The following is a 24,672-nucleotide window of genomic DNA, read 5'->3' as shown; positions in this document are numbered from 1 at the left end:
CCTCTTCAAGGGCAGCGGGGTGACAGTCCAGGGTGTGGGGGGGGGTGGGGTGGAGGAGCCTGCCGACCCTACGCCCTTCCTCGGGCCTTATCGCTTCAGCTCCAGTCCCTTGTTTGCGCACTTGGACTAACTCTTCTGGGTGGAGAAGACGCGCAAGAGAGGGAAGAAAAACTTGCACAGGAAAAGTTTTGGGAAAGTTTCTGTGCGGTTTCTGGGGCTGGGCGCTGCGCTCAGCTCCCTGTGGCATGTGTCAGTGTCTGTGTGCCAGCCTTCCACAGGCGCTGCCTGCTCCGGGATGCATCAGGAAGAGAGAAATGACTTTTGAGCATCCGTCACCAGGCTTAGGACTTTATTACGCGGCTCCACGGCAGCACTGGTTTGAGCTGGGCGAAAACGGGAGGCTCCTCCTGGTGCATTCTCGGGTAGAGACGCTGCACGCCCAGCCGGGAGGACATGCTCAGCACGGCGCTGGTGGCCATGGGGAGTGCAGGCTGTGTAAGCTGCAGGACGGGGTGTAGTGGGGCTGCTGCTTGTGCGCTCTGGCTCCCGCTCCGTACCTGCGATCCTGTGCGTGTCTTCTGTCTGGGCCGGGCTGCCTCCGCCTAACTCCCCGGCCATTGCGAGCTCTGTTGCAGTAATGCAGCAGCAGGGGCGAGGACTCGGCGACTTCTTGGTGCGGCGGTCGTCGCGAAATGGCATTAAGAAAAGCGCCGCCATTTTCAGATTCGGGGGCGTGTTCTGCTGTTCAAAAGAGGTGTGGAAAAAAAGTGGAAAGAACAGCAAGGAACACGCCCCCGAATCTGAAAAAGACGGAGCCTATTTGGAGGGACGGCTCTCTCCTCCAATGGCTGGCCTCCGTTTAGGGAGCCAGCCAATAGAGGAGAGGCAAAAAGAGGAGGCGGGAGAAATAGCCATCTAAGCAACATAAGATCTCGGTACTTCCGGTTCTGCCTTCGGCAGACCGGATATTACCTCGACCTAAAAAGATCTAGGCGGATGGATGTGTACAACTATGCTTCTTATCCCTAGTAGAAAGCAGTGATTCCCTAGTGTTAAATAAGACTGTTTCGATGCTTCTTCTAGGTAGGTCAGAATCCTGACAAAGTCTTTGAGGACAGTGTTGGTTTTCCAGATAGACAGTGAGCTGGTTAGATATCGCTGCTTCCAAGATTTTGTAAATGGTAGCTAGGCAGGAGATTTTTCTGAAGATTGCCAGTGTTTTTTATCAGAAGATTTCTTAGATAGTGAAAGAACAATGATTTGCGTTTGCTGGAAATAACTCCTGACAAAAAGGAAGCTTTGACAAATTTAGTAACAAATGGATCTAAAACCAGTTGGCTTAGTTTGATGGTTTTAGTACTGAAGGGACCAGGAGGTTTGGCAGCTGGTTTTAGACGGCTGATGATCTTGTGCGAGTTTTCTTTGATGGGGTAAATGAAAACCTAGAGAAGTCATGATGTGCAGAGATGCTGGGATTGCCTGGCTTCAGATACGGCATGTTGGATTGTCAGTTGAATCGAAGTGTTTTATCAGCTTTCCAACAGGAAGCTTTCAAGTAGACCTTGGTTGCAGTATACCATTAAGAAAAACATCCACCATGACTTGTCATAGGTCTTTTAGCCATTGGTATGATCAATGCATAGTCATTGATTCACACCGCCTCAAAGCATTGTTGCATTGATATTCAAGCCAGATGAAAAGGGCTTGTGGGTAAAAAGGTACTTAAGACGTTATTTCACTTCTCTTCCTTTCCACATTTGCATCCACAGTAGGGTAGAAGTTGGTCAACTGGTTCATGCTGCAAGAGAAAATCCTACTTACTTGTAAACGTCGTTTTGCGGCTTGCTTCTGTAGTAGAGATACAAACTACCTTTCTACCTGTGGAATAGAAGATGAATTCGTATCACAAGCACGCTTGCAAAACAAATGAGGTGAAAATAATTCTAATTTTCTAGACCCTGTCTTAGTGATCAGGGAAACAAGCACAGTATGCTGATCTACAACAAAGAAAAACCTCAAAACAATAGTAGCAGGTAACTTTTATTTAAATGTACTACTATAACTCATTTGCCTGTAATTCTCTTACTCCCATACCCAAAATTCAGTTGTCTACATCTCTTTCTCGTCTCTTACCAGTACCCTCTCAACTAACCATATTTCCAAGTCATTTTTTTAAACTCTTTTTACTGTTTATCCACGTCTTTAAATGTGCTTTTGTGCCAGTTGGGAAGGCATGGCTTGGCAGTTCGGGCTGGACTGTTCCCATGAGGCACAGGGTCAGACTGATTTGCATATGGCCATGTCTGAACTAGGGTGGCAGAGTGGGCTAAAGAACGGTGATTGATTAAACCCAGATCTGTTGACTGGGTGTGAGTGTTTGATTGGTTCAGATGCTCCGTCCATCACCACCCCCTTTTGTACCATATAATGTTATCAGCAGATATTCAAAATTGATGTGAACATTTCTTTTGTCCCAGTCATCTTTTCCACTCAAGTCTACCCCTCTTCCATTACCGATTATACATTTTATGTAAAGTTATAAAAAGAAGCATTTTGCAATGAAATAGGTCTCGCAGGGATTGTATATGTATTTAGCAATGCAGCACATTAGCCTGGGTGCTGAAACATCTACTGTTCTTTAACATGGAGGGAAAGTAAGCACCAAAATGCCTAACACGCCAGGTATGGGAACACATGGAGAGAAATATTGCCTTTCAGTGGCACATGGTATAGGCCAAAGTCCTGTTTTTAATAAAACAGTAGGGCCTTTGGTGGTCATATCACTGAAAAACAAGATTTGAAAAAAATATTTATGTCTATGGGTGCTCCTGGAAGACAATTTCTATGGACTGGAATCTACAGAATGCTTAAGTGTTTTACTGACCTCTGCTGGTCGTTTTCTATTAAGAAAGTTAAATAGGTAGTGCCGGAGATTGAGATAGAAGGCGGTGTTCTGGTCACCGACCCACAGGAGATAGTGACAAGTTTTGCTGACCATTTTCGATCTGTGTACTCTTCTGTGTCAGACAGGCCGGAGGAGGACTCATGTTTGTTGTTGTGAGACATAGCGCTCCAGTGCCTGTCGGCGGAGGATAGGGACCTTATGGATAGTGAGATTTCTGCAGATGAGGTGGCGTTGGATATGCGTTCTCTGAATTCTGGTAAGGCGATGGGTCCCAACGGTCTCCCGATTGAGATCTACAAACTTCACCCGGATAGGATTGCCCCGTATTTGAGTTGCTCAGCCCTGCTGAGCAACTTGATCTCGCACTATGTTCCTTCGCGCCCCCTTCGCTCAGCAGAGCTACACTTAGCAACGGTGCCTAGAATCAGGCTTTCCAGGACAGGTGGTCGGGCATTCCGATATCTTGCGCCTAAGTTATGGAATTCTCTTCCGGTTCACATCCGCGCTATTGACTGTTTGACATCCTTCAGAAAGGCTATTAAGACCTTTTGGTTTTCATCACCTTCGTCTCTTCTGATATTCCTTTAGGCTGGCCCACATTGTTATCTTTTCCTCATGTGGTAGCGCCGGGACGCCCCTTAGCTGGGGCAGCTGTGCGCTTTACAAAACGGATAACATAACATAACATATGTTTTTAGAGTCCCGAGAACTCGGTCTCCTTCCTCGTGAGCAGAGATTAGCTTTGATAGTAGTGATTCACAAGGAGGGGAAATCTAGGAATAGATGTGCATCGTATAGACCGATTTCATTGCTAAACGCTGAAACTAAGATTCTCGCTAAATTGTTAGCTAATAGACTGGTGAAGGTTATTTGCGAGTTGGTTCACCCGGATCAATCAACTCAGACGTTTGCATGGAGTGCTCGCAAGGGCCTCGACATTGCGGGAGTCTGCCATTTTGGCGTCATTGGACGCCACAATGGCGTTTGATACTGTTAAATGGCCGTATTTGTGGGCGGTACTGGCTAAATGTGGTTTTGGTTCTGATTTCATTGGCTGGGTGCGTCTTCTTTACGCCGACCCACTTGCTCAAATTGTTGTCAATGGTCGCGTCTCGGAGCCTTTTTCGCTCGGGCGGGGGACTCGCCAGGGCTGTCCGCTATCGCCTCTCTTATTTGCCTTAGCCCTTGAGCCTCTCGCGGCCTGGATCCGATGGGAGCCCTCAATAAAGGGCATTAGCTGGTCTCCGCAGTTTGAGGACCGTATTTCGCTATATGCAGATGACATTTTGCTGTATTTGAACTCCCCTAGGAAATCCTTAATAGTACTCTGTGATGTTCTGGCCTCTTTCGGCAGAAACTCCGGCTTAGTTATTAATTGGGCGAAATCCTATTTATATGTACTTAATGGCGAAACACAGATCCAACCGCTCAATTTTCCCATTCAGATCTCGGAATCTATATCTCAATGAATCCAGCGGTTCGATATGAGAGAAACCTCCTCCCTCCCTTGACCCGGTTGAAGCAAGATGTTGCGAATTGGCGGAAACTCCCGTTGTCAATGCTTGGGTGAGCGGCCCTCTTTAAAATAATGTCGATCCCTCGGTTTCTTTATGCGCTTCGAAATACTCTTGATATCGTCCCAGCTAGCTATTTCCGCTCCGTGGAAGAGCTACAGCGTAAGCTATTGTGGGATGGGAGACCGCATATTGCCCTGACTAAACTGACACTCCCGTGGTATGACAGAGGCATCACCCTTCCTGATATTAAGAGATATTACTGGGCTTCACAACTAAGTGCTATTAATCATGGGATGTTCGGCCCTGAGTTAAACCCTGGTCTTGCCATGGATAGGTGGTTACTTCCTGGCGGCAATTATTATAGAGCCTTGTATTCTGGATCGGTGTTGAAGGCTTTGTCGGGGCCAACGAAGACGGCTGTGCAGATCTGGCGTGATGCCACTCATTCGTTAGGGTGGAAAGACCGTCTGACTTTAGCTACTCCGCTTTTTGGATCTGACAAATTTGGCAAATTGTGGAACACTAAAGGGTTTGACAAATGGTATTTCTAAAGTTGGAGACCTCTGGGTGAAGGGACGGGTGAAATCGTTTGCAGTTCTCCAGGCTGAGTTTGAATTGGGAAATTCGGAGTATTTTCGATATGTTCAGATTAGGCATGCATTGATGTCTGTCTTCCCAGAGGGGGAGGGGATACCGGTTTCTGCCCCGTTAGAGGATCGTGTTTTGGATGGCCGTATGCCTGACAGTGCCATTTCCCTAGTATATAAGAAACTGATTAATCATTGGGCGGACCTTCTTTCGCGTCTGCGCGACCAATGGACCAGTGACGGCCTTGAGCTTGATGATGAGGACTGGCAGTCGGCGGTTTCCTCACCAAAAGAGGTGGCGATTCCGGCACGATTGAGATTAGTCCAGCTCAAAATCTTGCATAGAATATACACCACGGGTCCTCGATTGGTCCGTATGGGCTTTTCGGAGGAGGGTCTTTGTCGCCGGGGGTGTGGTCAGCTGGGAACGTTTCTTCACATCATCTGGGAATGTCGAGAGGTATTGGATTATTGGAAAAGGGTCCATGAAATGATGCAGGAGGTCACGGGTGTGGCACTTTTGCCTGAACCCAGACGTCTATTAAATGTTTGGGAGCCCACCGATCATAATGTGGGACAGACTCAGTGGGTGACCCTAGGGGCCATGGTAGCTAAAAGGAACATTGCACAGCTATGGGGATCCCCAAGGCCTCCTACACTTGATGTTTGGGTGAAAAACATGGATTGGTGCATGTTCAGAGAAAAAACTGTGTACTTGGCTCGGGGTCGCCCCCGAAAATGGCATACGATTTGGGGCCCCTGGAACCGCGATAGAGGAGATATATGTGATCCGCCTGTGCCATTGATGCCTGATGTCTTGCTTTCTCCCTGACCCTTTACTGTTTTTGTTTCTGATCCTTCCCTTTCCTCCCCCTTTCCCCGTCACTGTGATTCTTATTGTAATGATTGATGATATGCCTCTGCCCTCTTTGGGTCTCAGCAACCTTGGATACTGTATAAGCCTTGTTTTGTTTTCTATTTAATAATAAGAAATATATAAAAAAAAAGAAAGTTAAATAGAGGCATTTGCCAGAAATTTTTTAAAAAGAAAGTCCCTCAGCAGAAAGCAATTCTGGTATTTTACTGTCCTCTGCTAGTCGTTTTCTATCAAAACAGTTAAATAGAGGCAGTTGAACAGAAAAACAAGCATTTACAATGCAATGGTTTCGCCCTTGGAAAAGTTAGAGCTATTGGCATTGTAAATGACATATTTTGTATTTATGTGTTGGTTTTGAAAACAGATAAATAAATGGCATTGTCATTTACATTGCCATTAGCTTAATCTCTCGCAAATGTGAGATCTATTGTACCCTACGGTCGAGCTCAGCAGACAGCAATTAGTACCAAACACACACACCCAGAGCCACACACACACACCCAGAGCCACACACACCCACCCAGAGCCACACATACCCACCCAGAGCCACACACACACACTTTGCTCTTCTGAAATGTTGGCATGTATGGTAGTGAGCTGTGTGTGATGAGCTGTGTGTGGTGTGGTGTGTGTGGCGAACGCCAGGCGAAACCTAAAAACCACAATCCTTCAGTGCAGGAAGTGATGACAGTGAAGGCCCAGCCAATGGAAGCCCCGAGAAAGAATTCAAACTGGCCGCCTTTTCCAAACTCACCTGGCATTAATTATGCAAATGAGGCAGGTACATAGGTGGCGGCTCGGCGGCGCTCGGGTTTGATCCCTCAGTAACAGAGCGCCCAGAAGCCTGCACGGAGCCTCAGCGCCCAGAAGCCCTGCTCGGAATTCTTTCCTTCGTAAGTAGCGCCTCTGAGGGGGTCATCAGCCGTCTACCCGCAAGGTCCCCCGACTTCTGCCCCGTCTCGGCACATGCTGACCACTGCACGTGTCATCAGCCAGCGTTGAACCCGTGAGTCGGCCTGTGCGAGGAACTGTGCTCCGAGCAGCTTTACAAAATACTTTATTTGAGATAGCCTAGGGTGTTGAGGCGCCGGCTGCGGCGTCTGTAGATGTAGGAGGTGAGCGCTCCGGGGGGGGGGGTTTGCTGGCGGAATGATGCTGTACATTTGTAGAGCGGTTTTCTCTGTAAACATGTTTTTAGATGCATTAAATGCAATGTCCGCTTTTGGGAAATGATCGGTTATTGTTTAAATGCTCGCCCCAGATTCTTTTTCGGTTACCTGCCTATTCCTGAATTCTTGGGTTTTGCTCCCTCCCATCCGCCCGCAGAGGCAGGGAGGGGAGGGGGTTAAGTGGGATGAAAAAACTGGGGGTCTCTCAGAGGGGCGCAGTCGATGGCATTAACTCCTATGACACAACTCGGCCATGGTATGATACGCCAGTTTCATCCCGAGGTCCCATTAACGTTGGGCAGGCAGCCCTGCCAATAAGTGCCATCGCACTGCCAAAGAGACTCACCCAGTAACAGTCGCAGAAGCCTCCCTCCCTCCCTCCCGAGCCCCCCCATCCCCTCCTCGACTCCAGCTCGGAACAGCTCTCTCGAATGTCGATACAGCAAGTGGAGTAGAAGTTGCACTTCCAGAAATACAGTGAACGAGCTGCAGAGCGTTGATTACAGTTCCAGCAAAGCTCCAGAAACAATCCCTTTCACCGTCACTGGTGCCGAGACACGGACAGCGGGAGGGGGGGGGGACAAACACACGGACAGCGGGAGGGGGGGCGGGAACGGGCACACGGACAGCGTTAGGGGGGCGGGAACGGGCACACGGACAGCTGGAGGAGGGCGGGAACGGGATTAAAAAAGTCGTAAAAAATGCCGCTTACCTGCAAATCAAGGAAAGTGAAATCGCGCAGCCCACCCCTGCAAAGCACACGTTGGAAATGAAACAAACATGCCGAGACAAAAAAAAAAAAAACAACCGCCCACCGCCACATGACGTACTAAAAGGGGCGGGATGAGTAAAAATCACCGGAACACCCACGAATCTGCTCTGGCAATGACTGACAGATCTCTCTTCCAATGGCTAGCCTCCATTTATGGAGCTAGCCAATGGAACAGAGAGGCGGGACAAAGCCCCATACTGCTTCTCAAAAGATTTCGGCTGCGCAGCGAACGCCAGGCGAAACCTAAAAAGTCGGTAAGCGGAGGCAGGCAAGTCCTAGGGCGGATCTCCTGAGCCCACTAAGTACATATACATATAAGTATATACTTAAGTATATACTAAAGTATATACAAGAGGTCTCAAATGCTTGACCTAAAAACAGGAGGCGCTCTGGTAATTAATTCCCGACTATAGTTGTAGCTTATTTACCCATCCTTCCGAGAAGTATCAGGACAGCAAATATCTGCTAAACTAACGTAATGAATAAAAATATTGTTACAATAAGGAGGGATCCCCTACTCAAAAACAAGTGTCTAAGATCTAATCACCACCATTAATAAACTGATGTACCCACTCATATACTCATTTATTATAACATACTGAACTCATATATATGTAAAATAGTCTAACAATTTACTATAGCCTTATAGCCTGCCACAGCGGGCTATACCGGCCAATAAAGTCCTGCTTCGGTGAGGCCCTTTAACAAGGGAGCGGGACTTTAATAGCCGGTATAGCCCAGCTACGAAGGGCTATAAGGCTATTAGAACATTCTACCACTAGAGTGCAGAATGTTCTAACAAATTAAACAAAGGCCTCTCGGAGCCCGAGGGGATTGAAATTCCCTCGGGCTCCGAGAGGCCTTTGTTTAAACAACATTGGAATGTTGCTCTGCGGGCCTTTACCAGCGGAGCACTCCATTGTCTGCAATGGAGTGTTCCACATTCCAATGTTCTAATATTAGAACATTGGAATGTGGAACACTCCATTGCAGTGGGCTATACCTGCTATTAAAGTCCCGCTCCCTTGTTAAAGGGCCTCACCGAAGCAGGGCTTTAATAGCCGGTATAGCCCGCTGTGGCAGGCTATAAGGCTATATTAGAGCATTGGAATGTTGGGAGCTCCATTGAAAACAATGGAATGCTCTGGGCTTATAATGGCTGGTATAAGCCTGGAGCTCCAACATTCCAATGCTTCTTTGTTCACAGCTCTGGCTGTGAACAAAGGCTTCAGGGAACCTGAGGGGATTCCAATCCCCTCATGCTCCCATAAGGCTTTGTTCTTTTTTGTTAGAACATTCTGCCCTCTAGTGGCAGAATGTTCTAATAGCATTATAGCCCTTCGTAGCTGGGCTATACCGGCTATTAAAGTCCCTCTCCCTTGTTAAAGGCCCTCGCCTTCGGCTCGGGGCCTTTAACACTGGAGAGGGCCTTTAATAGCCGGTATAGCCCTCCACGGCGGACTATAAGGCTATATTAATTCCTTGTCCACAACATTTTTTATATACTAATGTTCTACACAGTAATGTTTTAATATGAATTGTTTAAGTATCTATAACAAATTAGATGCAACTGTGTTCTTTTTTATGTGCACCTGTACTCAGAGCAAACAGCTGAACCCGAGCCCACGCCCGGATGGACTGTCGTAACGGCGAGATTCTGAATCGGCTCTCTCCAGAACTTTTTATATCGAAAAGTTGGATGCCCGTTCCACCAGCCGCCCTTTCCTTGATATTGTGAACAATCGTGGACATCCATCTCTTGAACAGAATCCTCGACCTGCATACGCTCATTAAAGGGCTACCCTGCTGAAAGTATACTATACCGTTCCCAGGAAAAACGCCTACGAAGCTGTTTCCTCTCCAGTCTTGCATCATAAGCTACTTGTAACACCTTATTTTAACCTGGAGACTTCCTCCTCTAAGCAGTGCTTTACCTAGATCGTCCCGTGTGTACAAAGTGACTACCGTTTGGATGTTTCGTTGCCCTTGTGTGTTTCCCATCGTATACTTGCCCTGATGAAGGTGCGGCCGTAGATCGGGCCTAGCACTGAAACGCGCGTTGGCGTGGTTACGTTATGTCCTGCTAGTGCCACCTCTGTTCCCCAGCAAGCTGCTGAGAGGACACCACAGGACAACTTCAGTGTATCTGTGTACGATGTGTACTGAAGGTTGTTGGAGTGCATGAAATGAATATGAATGTAGGAATGTGTGATGAGAGAATAATAGAATGCTTGTGATGGTGAATGGAAGATGAATGGGAAACTTGGGCGCTTTATTTAAAGTCAATGTGATTGGATTATTGTTATTTATGTACATGTTTGATAGCACACTTTTTGTATACCTTGTGAAAAATATCTACCAAAAATAAAATGATATATTTTTTCACTTTGTTGTCTGAGTCACAGTAAGCTGCATGAACTGACAGTGAGCTCTAAGTTGTGTTGACCTAACAAATGTTTTTGGACTCCTTTTGAGCCTTTAAATTAAATGTATAGGGCAGATTTAACTCCTCTGATTCTTGGTATATTAATTCCTTGTCCACAACATTTTTAATATACTAATGTTCTATACAGTAATGTTTTAATATGAATTGTTTAAGTATCTATAACAAATTAGATGCAACTGTGTTTTTTTTTATGTGCACCTGTACTCTGCGGAAACTAATACCTTTGGGTATAATGCAAAATCTTATGTCCCTCAGGGTATATTGTTCCATCATTTAAATATAAAAGTGAGTAACAACTTTGAGAATACCTGCATTGATGATACAGTAATGCGGTTGTTCTTTCAACTGTTTTTTTAATTGTTTTTAAATAATTTCTTGTACATGTATCGGGAAGTGATATATAATAACTTTTTTGAATATTTTACATATATATGTGTTCAGTATGTTATAATAAGTGAATATTTGAGTGGGTACATCAGTTGATTAATGGTGGTGATTAGATCTTAAACACAGGTTATTGCGTAAAGGATCCCTATTTGTTGTAACAGTAACTTACCCTATGCCCTACGTGTAATATGAGTACCTCTCAATTTGTGAGAATATGAATAAAAATATTATATAGTGGGGGGTTGGATCTGACTGACGCCTTCAGCCTTTGCTTGTCAAACTAGCATTCACATTTAAGTGGTTTAGAAAGGTCACCATAGTAGTAGATTTGGAATGCCCAGCAGGTCTAGGTAATCAAACTGTACAATGAACCAAGTCTTGAAAAATGTGATTCTGGACTTTTCGACTACGTATTGGGCCAACGTAAACTGAGAGCCCAAAATTTGAAGGCCACCTATTTTTTCTCTATCATTTGCCCAGCTCACCCTATCTTAATGATGCAGGTTAACTGTTTGAAATCTTGTCCAAATCCAGCCATGATTCGCACACAAAATTTCACACACTTTTAGAAACATTACAGAATAATGCTGGGTAGTTAGTACACGAGCTTCATTGTACAAAAGGTCCTGGAAGCATTAATAAACAAGCAATGGCAAAGCCAAACTATCTTGCCTTAGTAATACAAGTGACACGCTATTTGTGTTGCCAAAGTTAGTTTGTAAACAATTGTTTTAAAACAATTGCAAACAAGCATTTACAATGCAATAGGTCTCCCAGTATTAAAGTTTGAGCTATTGGCATTGTATATTACAATGTGTTACATTAATTTGTTATCAAACTCTGAATTGTTGTATAAAGATGATTTGTGTCACGTGACTTCCCTACCATCTCCTGCATGGCCTGCTGCCTGCAATGTCGTAATGCAAGAGGATGTTCCTGAAAGAACTTTACAATCTACTTCAGCAAATGTGACTTTGCCTATTCACTGGATCAACAGGTGTGAATGAAAAACTCCGACTCATAGCTTCACAATAAAGTTAACAGTAACGCCAGGGCTGTAGCAAGCACCCCCACCTGCAGAGACACGCTTTGAAGTGGTGGGCGGCGGGCAGCTGGCTCTCAGTCACTCACGCCTTCTCTATGAAACTGGCTGACAAGTGACCCAGACTTTGTTATTTCTCACGAGACGTCTTATTTCCTTTTTGCACAAATTACACAGAGTGCCGAGGAGTAATGGTATTAAAGAAAACAGGAAGCGGAACATCTGAGCAGCTGCTTACACCAAGAGAGTTCCTCTACAGATGTTTCAAATGTTTTCAACGTAATCCCTTCTAAACAGTTCCCTTGGGAATTGTTTTATGCAGCTCATGCAAAATGTGTACTCTGCCAGCGGCAGAAAAAGTGAAAAATACATGCATGGGCGCTGTTAAATGTCATCTCATCTGGGGCCGAGTCTTGAAGGTGTGCGCTAGGGACGGACGCAGCTGGGCGCCTCATTTAAGCCCTTTCACTGTCATGTGTACCTTTAACTCGGAATTTCTCAAAGATTGTGGATAAGCTGCATTGCCCACAGTTCGGAAACAGTGAGCATTATTGCTTCTCTGTTTCCCAGCGTTGCTGCCTGCAGCTTGTGTACTGTGAGAAACTCATAGTTAAATGCATGTACCTTGGAGAACGGAACAGCAGCCCTCGCCGTGCTCTGCTCCATCGCTGCTGTTCATGCTACCTGCCTATCTTGAATACCACTTTTCTTTCAATTGTGTTCACCCCTTGCGTCTCTCTCTGCACCAGTCACACATACAGTAGTGTCGGTGTCACACATACAGTAGTGTCGGCCCCGTCTCTCAGTATACTGTCATACATTTTTTCAGGCTGTCTCCATAAGCATTGCCTCGCTCACTGTCTCTGTCTATTTTAGCCTCGCTCAGCATTCTCCCTTCTCTGTCCATCCCCCCCGTTGTCTAGCTGCCTCTCTTCTCTCTTTGTGTCTCTTTGTATGTCTGCCCATCTTCCTCTAGCCTTTCCTGCCTCCCGTTCTCTCCACTACACCCTTGTTGTCTCTATGGTCACAGCTGTATGACGTTATGTTTTATATGTCCCTGTCAGCTTGCGTGCCTCACCCTGTCCTTGCCACTGCCCAGGTAAATCAAACCTTCCAAAATAAACGAAACCGTGTGTTTCCTGTCCCCCCTGCAATGGGACATATTCTATGTGTCTCCGTCCGAGGCCTAAGTCCTCCCCCGTTTTTGGGCGCTGCCTCTCCTGTGTGGTAGATTTTCCTGGGTAATTTGTGCTGGCATGGTTTGAATGAGTCTGGGTGAGCGGAAACACAAGCTGCGTTTTCTTTGCAGTGCATAAAATTATGAAACGTACCACATTTATTAACAACAGAGCGGTGTCATGTAGTGCAGCCCTGGTGAAAAGCAAAACATGCTAGAGGGTACTTTAAATCAATCATAGCCCTTTCATTCCTAGTCGGCACAAGTGTGCACATTTGCAATACGCTGGAGAGCAGACCGTTCCAACTTTTGAATTTAAGAATTGGGGCATAGCACATTAGTTGCACTTGTTTTCCCCACATTCCAACTCGAGCAAACTCGGTTTTTACACCGTCTGCCCACGTAATTTGCGCCAGGTTTACCAGTGAGAATCATGGCGGCAAAGCCTGCAGGCACGCAGAGTTGGTTTCTTGATCTGGGTACACATGACTTGTTGCACTGAATCAGCAATTGTGCCGGACTAGGAATGAGGGCCTCTTCACGGAGTAAAACGATGATAATACGGAAAATGGATGGGCACATTATCTGACTTCTGTTTTAGCGCAGTTCGAGAAAGGATGCATGGATTACATTACCTAACGTGGAGGTGAAGAACACTGGTTCTGATCCATTCCCAACATATGACCTACCACCAGCAGATATTGGCCGCCCAGCCAGCACTTCATCTCAGCGAACCTGCTCCTGTACTCCCCAGCTGGTCGTGTGCGCGTGAGGAAAACTACCGTGGGGCGGGACTTCCGTTTCCTGCTGGAAGCCGCGCCCACGGAGTGCCTGCCCAGGAGAGGAGCGGTGGCGGCTGAAGTCCGGAGTGGCGGTAAGTGGGGGCGGGGGGCGCTCGGTGCACTTGTGGGTGTGTGTGTGCACGCGTGTGTGTATGCGACAGCGGGGGTAGGTTCTCTGTATGTGTGGGTGCGTGCGTGCATGGGCGCGTGTGTGTGTGTGTGTGTGTGTGTGTGTGTGTCTGTGTATGCGTCTGTGTATGCGCATGCGTGTTTGGTGAAAGAGCTTCCCGGGAGACAGCAGCTGAGCGCGTTCGAGAGCGCGTGCCCCGCTCAAATAGCCTCCTTGAAGAGGCAATGCGCGCGGCCAGCGCTGTCTCCTGGGAAGCAGAGTCACTGACAAAAGATCTCCTGGCGGACACAGCGCTGACGCGCTGTTAAACGCCAGGAGACCTAAAAAATATGTCTAGTCTATATCTATATATGATATCCATTGTCTCCTATTCTATCATCTTGCTACCCACTATACTTCTAAATACAAGAAGGAACACTGAGCCCGATCCGGGAGGGGGGAGGCGCGGAACCTGTACAAGGAAGCGTAGGCCGCACATACTGACAATTAACGAGGGACACAAACTAAACACAATTAGAAACATAGGGAAAGGCAAACGTCACAATTGCCAATGACACAGAGTAACGGTAACTCCCTGGGGACTAATCTAAAAAAAGTGTCTCTAAATGTTAAAGGCCTCAACCACCCAGTAAAACGAAAAAAAGATCCTAGACTATCTGGTTACGGCCAAGGGTGATGAGCTCCTGCTGCAGGAAACTAGGCTGTTACTAGAAGACGCAGACAGAGTAAGAGCGAGGTGGATCGGCCAGATGGCCTGCTCTCCAGCAACTGGAAAGAAGCTGGTGTCTAGGAACTCCAACATCATGATAGTGGACCAACAACACGAAGAGACAGGGAGGATATTGGTAACGCAACTGAAAAGAGGGGAAGAGACCATGCATCTTGCTAACATATACGGCCCGAAAAAGGATGACCCCCAATTTGGGAGGGAGTCTCGAAGAGACTGGAGGTAATCCCGCAAAACGACTTACTAGTAATGGCAGGCGATTTTAACATACCGCTTGACCATACACTAGACAGACAATCACACTGCCAATCACTCCCACCCAAAGCACACAGCACTTTAAAGAGCATTTGCAACAAATTCAACCTCAAAGACCCCTGGCGACTACAACACCCTGTCGCTAGAGACTACACCTTCTACTCCAACCCACACAACTACTACAGTAGAATAGATTACATCTTAATCTCAGGCACGCACACTCACTTAATAGAACACACAGACATTGCGGCTAGGACTATCTCAGACTACTCGTACATCAGCCTACTGCTCACTGGACGTCATAACGAGGACTTACCACGTAGATGGAGGTTCAACAGTGATGTCTTGGCGGAACAGATTAACAAAATTAAATAGAAGAAGACATTAAAGAATACGTAAGACTTAACGATACACCGGACAAGGACCCTAGGTCGGTATGGGACGCACTCCAGGCAACAATCAGGGGCACAATAATAGAAATTAAGGGGAAAATGAACAAAAAGGCGAAGGCACAGCTAGACCAACTGGAAGAAGACATTAAAAGACTAGAAACAGCCCATAGCACAGACTCAAAGAACAGCTCCACCTTAGCAGTACTCACAAAGAAAAAATACGAATATAACAAAATCTTGAGCGAAAGGGCAGGACTGTGGGTAAACAAGTATAAGGCAATCAACCTCTGCAAAGCAAACAAAGCAGGGAAGATTCTAGCATCATACCTAAAACACAAACAAAAGCAACACACCGTATCCTCGATCACCGACTCAAAAAACAACACACACGAGACATAAGGAGATACTAAGAACATTCAGTGAATTTTATCAGAACCTATGCAAAAAAGACCAATCCCCGGATGAGGAGGGATGCGCAGGATACCTAGAAAGATTTAAGTTACCAAAGATAACAGACGAGGAAGCATGTGCCCTAGGACGAGAGATAAGCACAACAGAAATCGAGGAGGCAGTGAAGTCTCTTAAAGACAACAAGGCTCCGGGCCCTGATGGTTACACAGCCACATTCTACAAAACATTCTTAGGCTTCTTGAGTCCAACCATGAAGAAAGTGTTCAACCACCATGATAAGGCAGGAGCAGTGAGACAATCCATGACGGAGGCAAACATAGTGGTCAACCCGAAAGAAGGCAAAAACACACAACTACCCCAGAACTATAGGCCCATCTCACTAATCAATGTTGACTGCAAGATTCGGCCAAAATACTGGCCTCAAGACTGAATACGGTACTGCCAAAGCTAATAAGCAATGCACAGGTAGGATTCCTGAAGACGCGCATGTCACACGACAACACTAGATTCCAGTGCCACATACTGGAGCGAGCTGCGGCGACAGACGAGCCAGTGTTGGCGATAACATTAGATGCCGAGAAAGCTTTTGACAGGGTATCCTGGCACTTCCTTGAGCGGTGCATGCAGTCATTCAACTTGGGGAGGCTTTAACAAAAAAAGTAATGGCCCTATACAAAAACCCCAGTGCAAGGATAGTAATCAACGGAGCGGTCTCGGAGCCCTTCAACCTTCACTGGGGGACAAGACTGGGCTGTCCGTTGTCCCCCTCACCGTTTCTGCTGGCTTTAGACATCGGTACCAATGAAGAGATGAGGGGTTTTGCCATCAATGATGTGACGTTAAACTAGCCGCATACGCGGACGACATCCTCATAATCACGGAGAGTCCCCAATCCTCTATCAATGCCCTCATGGAGTCCATAGAAAAGTATTCCAGTCTCTCTGGATACACACTAAACAAAGACAAATCGGAATGCAAGCCCCTTAACATCCACACCAACAAAGAAATTCTGGGGAACTTGGGTCTTGCCTGGCAGACCGGGTTTACCAAATACCTGGGGATACAATTCGGCAGTGACCTCAGGAGCACGCTTGATCAAAATGAGCTCTTAGAAACCTGATCACCCAAATACATAACATGGTGGGGGAGGATAGAGACAATTAAGATGATGATCACGCCAATGGTCAACTATCTATCTAACATGCTTCCCCTAACGTTGATGGACGATTTCCATCACAAAATAGACAAGCTGATTAACGAATTTCTGTGGCGGGATAAAAGAGAGAGGATAAGCCTGAAGAAACTAAGGCTAGACAAGAAGCTGGGAGGGCTGAATGTGGCAGACTTCAAAACGTTCCAAGCAGCCTTCTTGGCAAAAGAGGGGGCTTACTGGGTTCTCCCCGAACAAGACTAGACACCGGTCTGGCTCATGATTGAGAGGAGCTTACTAGGCAATCTTGAGCCCATAACCCTCCTCACAGCCAACAAACACACACAATTGACAAACCCAATACTCAAAAACATGCATAATGCCCTGCTCAAAGTAGACCAAAAATTGAAAATAGCATAAAAAACATGAGATGGGAATCACTATGGGAGAACACGAAGATAAAATACAGGGGAAAACCACTATCCATAGAGACATGGAAAAGACTGGGCATCTCCTACCCAGCTGAGCTAGACGAGGGGGAAAGCCCGTCCAGCTTCAACATGCTAAGAGCAAAGCATACTTTCCGGACCTAGAATTATATAAAACTTCCTTAAAGTCAGAACCGCCCTGTCAAAAGCTAAACTCAATAGGCACAAACCCTCAAACATCCAATACATGACTAACATTAACAGAATAGTTGTCAAACCTATACCGGCTACTACGACCCGGCTCCACAAAGGTAAACGACAAAACAACCACATACTGGGAGAAAGAAATGGGGGCCACACTCAGCGAGAAAGAACTCCACCTACTATGGTCTTCCCCGACTCAAAATAAAATATCCCCAGTGTTAGCACAGACAAAATTCTGGCTACTACACAAATCTACTGGACCCCAGCTCGCCTGGCGACTTTAGGTCTGAGAGAAAACGACCTTTGCTGGAATTGCGACAAGGAGAAGGGAGACCTTGCACACCTTATATACCGCTGCCCCAAGGTTAGAAAATTCTGGGATAAGATCTTTACCTTCATAAACAGAATACTAGGATGTACACTCATACCAGAATTTGCCTCCCTCACAACCACATTTCTGACTACACAGCTAGACTCGCAACATGACAGAGACCTATTGGATCTCCTACTAACAGCGGCGGTAAAAATAGTTCTCACCAAATGGAAAGACACCTCTAAGGCAACCTTCGGGGGCTGGCTCAACTGGGTGACTTACCTGAGGGGGGCTGACACAATCGCCCTCCAAAACTCACCATGGAAACAACCCCGCAGGGGCATGTGGGAGGCCCTGGACAAATACCTTGACACATATGACCCGCCTTAAGATATACCAACACATTTTTACACGCTGCGCGCAACATACCCCCAACCTGGGGCCAAGTCAGTATCGAGAGATACCACATTTCTTGTATTCTTCTTCACCTTTTCTCTTGTTCTCTCTTTCTCTCCTCCCAAATTCTCACCCCTTCCCCTTTCATACCTCCCCCTACTTTCACAGGGACAAATGGATAGGGAGACAGCCTAACATGTACAATCTGTAATGTGACGCCATTAAACTAGCGAGTTTTGGCTGAAACCCCTGTAACGAGTAAACGATGACTGTATGTTTTATGTTGTATGTAGAGTCGTATGGGGAAAAAAAGACAATAAAAATGTGTTGATATTAAAAAATAAAATGTACACAGAGGACTGGCTCCGGGCACCTAGGACAACATAACAGCTGGCTGGATACAGGATATGGAAAAAACTTGCCATGGCAAATTCAGAACTGAAGCAAAGGTTACGGACATGTGGTACTCTACAGCAGCCTGACCCTTCTTGTGCAACAAATGGAACAAAGGGGATAAAAACAAAACTATCCAGATAAAGCTTGCTCTTTAATCAAACCTCAGCAAGAACATACCTGTTGCTCTGCTTTTACAGATGAGCAGGGAATAACAAAAAGTGCATAAGGGCCCGGGATGTGATTGGGAAGCAGCATATGTAGGAGAGCAAGAAAACAGGTGCACTCCATTTGAGTGCTCATAGGAATAGACCAAAAATTGACAAGAAAGCCAATACACAATAACTAACAGGATGTATAAAAGCGCACTCCAAGTAATGCACACAAAAGGTCTTCGACACACAGCAAAAAACTGTCTCAAGGCAAGAGCTAAAAATAAAACCAATCTTTCAGACTTGACTGAAATACAGCCGTTTTGACACCAACATTTGCCAGTTGAGACGTCAGATAAAGCAGAAGATTCGACTCCATATTGGTTTTGGGATACACAGAGTTCAGTGATGTCCTTGGAGGGTATTGCCAAGTAGGCCTTGTATACCAACAAGGCAAACATCTGACTCTTGTTGAACCAGCAGCGGATCCAAGACACAGGCTTACAATGTCATCCAGTGCCATGGTATTCTTCTTTTGGTTCTCAGAATTGTGTAAGTCATCAGGATGTGACTTGGCACACATACCAAACAGGTAAGAAGAGTAACTTCAGGATTGCATTTAAGGGGGCAGTGTCTGTAACCTACAAGAGTACAACAATACCCTATACAACGAGCAAGATAGAGATGTTTGGATCGTTCAGTTTGTGTTGGTGATACTAGATGCTATGAACAGACTCTACAAACGGCAGACAGTAAGGCTATCTCACTATATTGACCACAGCCAGGACCTTTGTATGCTTATGTCCCTAATTTCCAGTAATTTTAGGTCTAGCTTTTGGGTCTGGATTGACATTGCAGCTATCACCAGCCCATATGCGATCACCAGAAAAAGATCTTTAAGAGGCAGTAGGGCGAAAGGGGTGTATGGTCTGTCCACACTGATCTTCTCTAGAAGTTTTTGAATGGGGAAAAAGGGGTTTGCTTCAGCTGAAAAGATGTTCTTGTACTGAACATATTTTTCTCCATACACTAGGCCTGAGGTGGTTATGGTGAGAAATTAAAGATTAAGCCTTCCCTCCTGAATAATTCATAGGGGAAAGTCATATCATCTAGAACAGATCTGGTATGTTTATAATGAAAAGTTATGACGAAGGCAGTAGGCTAACTTATTTTGTAGACAAAAGCATACTTTCAAGCCAAAAGGCCAGTATGGGTGGATTATTATGGCATTGTGCTAAAGCGTGCAGAAGGGTATTTTGTTTACATGTAATTGCACAAAATATATTAGTAGGCAAGGGTTCTGGTGCTGGTTGCCCCTCTACAACCCCAGGATGCAGAGGAGTTGCACTGTGATAATCCTTGTATTTAGCGCTTCACATTTACATGAGGTAGGTTAGAGAAACATCTTGTATAGCAGAACGTTTTACAGTGATATGAGGTAGGTTAGGTATGCAGCTATACAGTATTAGCATAAATATAAACAGTGACAGGATTTAGATTACAGCTTGATGTCAGAGATATCTTGAATATATATAATTCCTATATATGTCTATCTTCAATGTTACCCGTAAAAGTTATTGGAACTGCTTACTGTATAAGGTGTATTGGGACTTCCAATACACATAGTTCCAAGTTTCTTTTTCCGTGCATTCTACATCCACGAGTCTTGAGTAGTATAGTACCGTAAAAGGTTATCTCCAGTATAACTGGTGACTTTATCTTTACTTATATTGTTGATCTGTTTTGGAAAACATCTATATCACGGTGTTAGTGAGGAACTGTCTTGCCTAAGGAAGGAATTTACTCATTAGGAAGATCTTCGCTTCACTCTTGAATGTTGCTGTGTTTGGAATTTTCCTAATGTTTGGAGGGATTGAGTTCCAGATTCCGGGGGCTGCTCCGGAGAACGCTCTATCATACGTTTTCTTCTTCCTGAAGGTGGGTGGTCTCAGCAACAGCTCCTTGGCACTCCTGGCAGGTCTGCTTCTCCTGATAGCTCAATTTTCTACGCCAAACATCGTTTTTTTTGTAGTGGAGCGCTTTTTAGGTAATACATGCCATTTTAAGTTGAATTATGGCTCCGTAAGGTAACCAGTTTAACGCTTTCAGGTGTGGGGAGATATGGTTGAATTTCCTTGATCCAGTGATGAGTCTTGCGGCCACGTTGAGACATGCTTTTAGTGGAGCTGTGGAAATTTTTGATAGACCTGCTAAGGTTGTGCATTCATATTCAATCCTTGAGATGACTAAGGATTGGACTGCCAGTTTGAGGTCCGCCTTAGAAATGAATGGTTTCACTTTTCTAATGTAGTTCAAGTGAAATTGGGCACTTTTTGCCATTGATTTGATGTGGGCTTTCAGGTCTAGTTTCTTATCAGCGTGATTGCTAGCGATTTCGCCGAGTCCACTAGAGTAGGGGTGCAGTTTAGTGCTATGATCAGTTTGGTCCATTCCTTCACTTCTCCTTTGCATAGGTCTCACCAAACAAACTATCACCGCCTACTCCCCAAAATGAACACCTTCCTCATTCAAGGCATCTTCCCAGTAGCTCTCGAGAGATACCAGTTTGTCCCACTTTTGAAGAAACACACACTAGACCCTGATGACCTTGCAAAGTACTAGCCCGCCACTCTTCTACCCTGCGTCAGCAAGCTTATCGACAATGCAGTCTAACCAAAACTCCACAATTAAACACCAACCCTTTTCTGATTGACAACTCATTCAGCTTTAAATCATGCTGCAGCACAGGGACAACTGACTTACATATCATAGATGACGCTTTCCTGAACCCTGATAAAGATGGCCCTACCCTCCCAATACTGCTGAATCTCTCAGCTGCTTTCAGCACTGACAATCATCCCAACTGCTTCTACACCCTGAATCTCTAATAGAATTCACTGGTTTTCCTCAGACTTATTTAATCAACACAAGTTGTTTACTTGGGGATCTACTGAAACCTAGAGATGCCCATCACTCAAAGTCCACCCAGGGTTCCACCTTGTTTCTGTTTTTTGACTTCAGAGCATTAATACCAATAATTATCAAAACGTAAAAGCACGTCATTAAATAACACATACTCAAACCAATAAATACTATAGTCAGTCATAAAATGTATAGTGTTAATGGCAATATGATGGGTAATCTTACCTGTAGGATGATATAAGACATTTGTAATAGCATCTGTAACATTAAGGGTGAGATCATGAGCATTAAGTTTGGTGTGCGAGTTACTGTTTACATGGCTACTGTGCAAATTGATTGCGAAGTGAATGACAGCAGATGAATTTCAGTGTTTTTGGGTTCAGTTTTGTAACTTCACTTTGACAGCATTTTTTATGTGAATTCCTGATTTTTAGGACTGGCATTAAGGAAGACCTTAAGATTTTACAGAAATCAAACATTTTGTATTTAATCTACTGATATATAGGGGATTTCAGCACCCTCTTCATCAACTGGTCTGCTGTCATGTCATTCACATTTTTCTTCAGCCCGCTACAACATACAGAATGGGTCAGTCCACGTCAGCCATTGGCTAACTTTACTGGGGTGGCAACATTCTGCCCTTTCACAAACATCACATCCACACAAAGTAATTCCCTTCGGTACCAACGAGGACTATGTCAATTGTGCATCATGAGGTAAAAACACATAACCATACTTGTAACCCGCTGCTCCTCAAATAATGATTTACACAAATCATGGCAAAACAAGCAATGACGAGCTCAAAAGGCCGGCAGCCAACGCCAACCCTACTGGCTTTTGCAATGTTTAAGTACGCATATGTTACGATGTTCTAACCAATCCCCACATTAACTTCAATTTGACACAGAGAGTAGAAGTTGCCCCTGTGTAGTTATGGTTCAGCCACTTTTGATTGAAAATTCTTTTTTTATTTGACTAATATGCATAAAATTTGGCAGACATTATATTGAAATTACTCTTGGTATTTTAAAATTCATGCAGATCCATCAAGATGGGACCCAGTTAAAACAAGCATTGGTAACTGCATTAGGTTTCACCTATCTGATTAATAATATGCTGGGTTTTTTGCTGAGTAGTTGTACAATATAAGTTACAGAAAGTATATTCAAGTGTTATGACTTGTGTATGTACAAAAAGGCAATAGACTGTGCATTTACTAGAGGTAAAGCGTGCGTAAGTAAGAGCACCATTTTGAAAATTGAAATGAAAGAGGGAAATGATAGTCAATTTATGTAATAGCAATATGATGTGTTTGGAGGAGTTATGATAACCGTTGGGCCCGGTGCCACTACACCTGCTGCACCATTTAAATCATGCCTCTAGAGCCTATAAGGTAACTGCACTTGTGACTGCCTGTTTAGTAGTAATATATTACAATATATGGTGTTTAGAAGGGTTCCTAGAGTTTTGGGCCCGGTGTCACTGCACCTGCTCCACCATCTAAATTATGACCCTAGCTCCTGCAAGGTAAGTTCACTTGTGACTGCTTATTTAGTAGTTAAATATAGCAATATTTTGTGTTTAGTGGGGTCCCCAGAGCTTTTGGCACTACTGCACCATCCAAATCAAGCCCCTATTAACTGCAAGTTAACTGGAATTGTGCTTGCCTGTATAGTAGTAAAATATAGCAATATTAGGCGTTTAGAGGAGTTCCGACAAGTATGGGTCCGGTACCACTGCACCTGCTGTACCATTCAAATCATGACCCTGTTGTCTGCAAGGTAACTGTACTTGTGGCTGCCTGTTTAGTAGTAAAATTGGCATAGCGCTTGTATATTAACTTTTTTTAAATGTGCAATATTTATTCCAACATTTAGAATTTGACATAATGACCAAATAGATTAAGTTGAAAAAAAATCAATCCGATAAGGACTACAAAGTGCAAAGAAAAGTACGGAGGCATGAATAGGAAATGCCACAAATGTTCTGAGGCTAATAAAGCATCTGCTTTACACAACTAAGTAATAAGAAGCATTGGCATAGCCAATAGGTCTCGCCTTTGGGAACTTAGAAGTGTTTAGCCAGAGATATTGACTTTACCTATGTCTTTAAGCTGTGCTGTACAGAAGTCTGCATTATGCTGAAAAGTTATAAAAATGAAATGTCCGAAGCATTTTTGTTACCTTAGATATGACCAAAAAAGCATTATGTACAACTGAACAACCATATTAAAAAGTATTAAAAATAATGTTTTGAGGTTTTTTTGTCCTTTCAATGCTGCCAACTTGTATCTGCCTGTCCCAATGGTTGCTTGTTGTGTTTTTCTTTGTTATGGGGGCATAAGTAACAGGAGGGTGAAGGTCAGTCAGTTAGTTAGTGTGAGTGAGAGAGTCAGTCAGTGAGAGAGAGTCAGTCAGTGAGAGAGTGAGAGTCAGTCAGCGAGAGTGAGAGAGTCAGTCAGCGAGAGTGGAGAGTCAGTCAGCGAGAGTGAGAGAGTCAGTCAGCGAGAGTGAGAGAGTCAGTCAGCGAGAGTGAGAGAGTCAGTCAGTGAGAGTGAGAGAGTCAGTCAGTGAGAGAGTCAGTCAGTGAGTGAGAGAGTGAGAGTGTCAGTCAGTGAGAGTGAATGAGAGTGAGTCAGTCAGTGAGTGAAAGAGAGTAAGTCAGTGAGATAGTCAGTGATAGTGAGTCAGTCTTTTAGCGAGAGTCAGTCAGTGAGATAGTCAGTCAGTCTTTTAGCAAGAGTCAGTCAGTGAGAGAGAGTCAGTCAGTGAGAGGGAGTCAGTCAGTGAGAGAGAGTCAGTCAGAGAGAGTCAGTGAGAGAAGGTCAGTGAGAGAAGGTTAGTGAGAGAGAGTCAGTGAGAGAAGGTTAGTGAGAGAGTCAGTGAGAGAAGGTTAGTGAGAGAGAGTCAGTGAGAGAAGGTTAGTGAGAGAGAGTCAGTGAGAGAAGGTTAGTGAGAGAGAGTCAGTGAGAGAGAGTCAGTGAGAGAGTCAATCAGTCAGTGAGAGAGAGTGGGAGAGTCAGTCAGTGAGAGAGAGTCAGTGAGAGAGAGTCAGTGAGAGAGAGTCAGTGAGAGAGAGTCAATCAGTCAGTGAGAGAGAGTGGGAGAGTCGGTCAGTGAGAGAGAGTGGGAGAGTTGG

General features: G+C 45.0%; 1 protein-coding gene across 3 annotated transcripts in view; it reads right to left on the bottom strand.

Moving 5' to 3' along the window:
- Nucleotides 1–24,672, bottom strand: part of LOC144829404 (fibronectin type-III domain-containing protein 3a-like) — a 618,864-nt gene that overhangs the window by 579,107 nt on the left and 15,085 nt on the right. The window contains exon 2 of one of the 3 annotated variants that reach the window (XM_078688525.1): nucleotides 1,822–1,878. The exons of the other annotated variants lie outside the window; for them this stretch is intronic. The gene's annotated coding sequence lies outside the window, so the exon portion shown is untranslated. The remainder of the gene's footprint in view (nucleotides 1–1,821; nucleotides 1,879–24,672) is intronic. 3 annotated transcript variants of the gene reach the window in all.

The sequence above is a fragment of the Lissotriton helveticus genome, chromosome 4_1 (genome assembly GCF_964261635.1).
Source record: "Lissotriton helveticus chromosome 4_1, aLisHel1.1, whole genome shotgun sequence".
NCBI classification, from domain to species: domain Eukaryota; kingdom Metazoa; phylum Chordata; class Amphibia; order Caudata; family Salamandridae; genus Lissotriton; species Lissotriton helveticus.
Note: the sequence above shows the minus strand (reverse complement) of the source record. Positions and strands in the feature narration are given on the sequence as shown.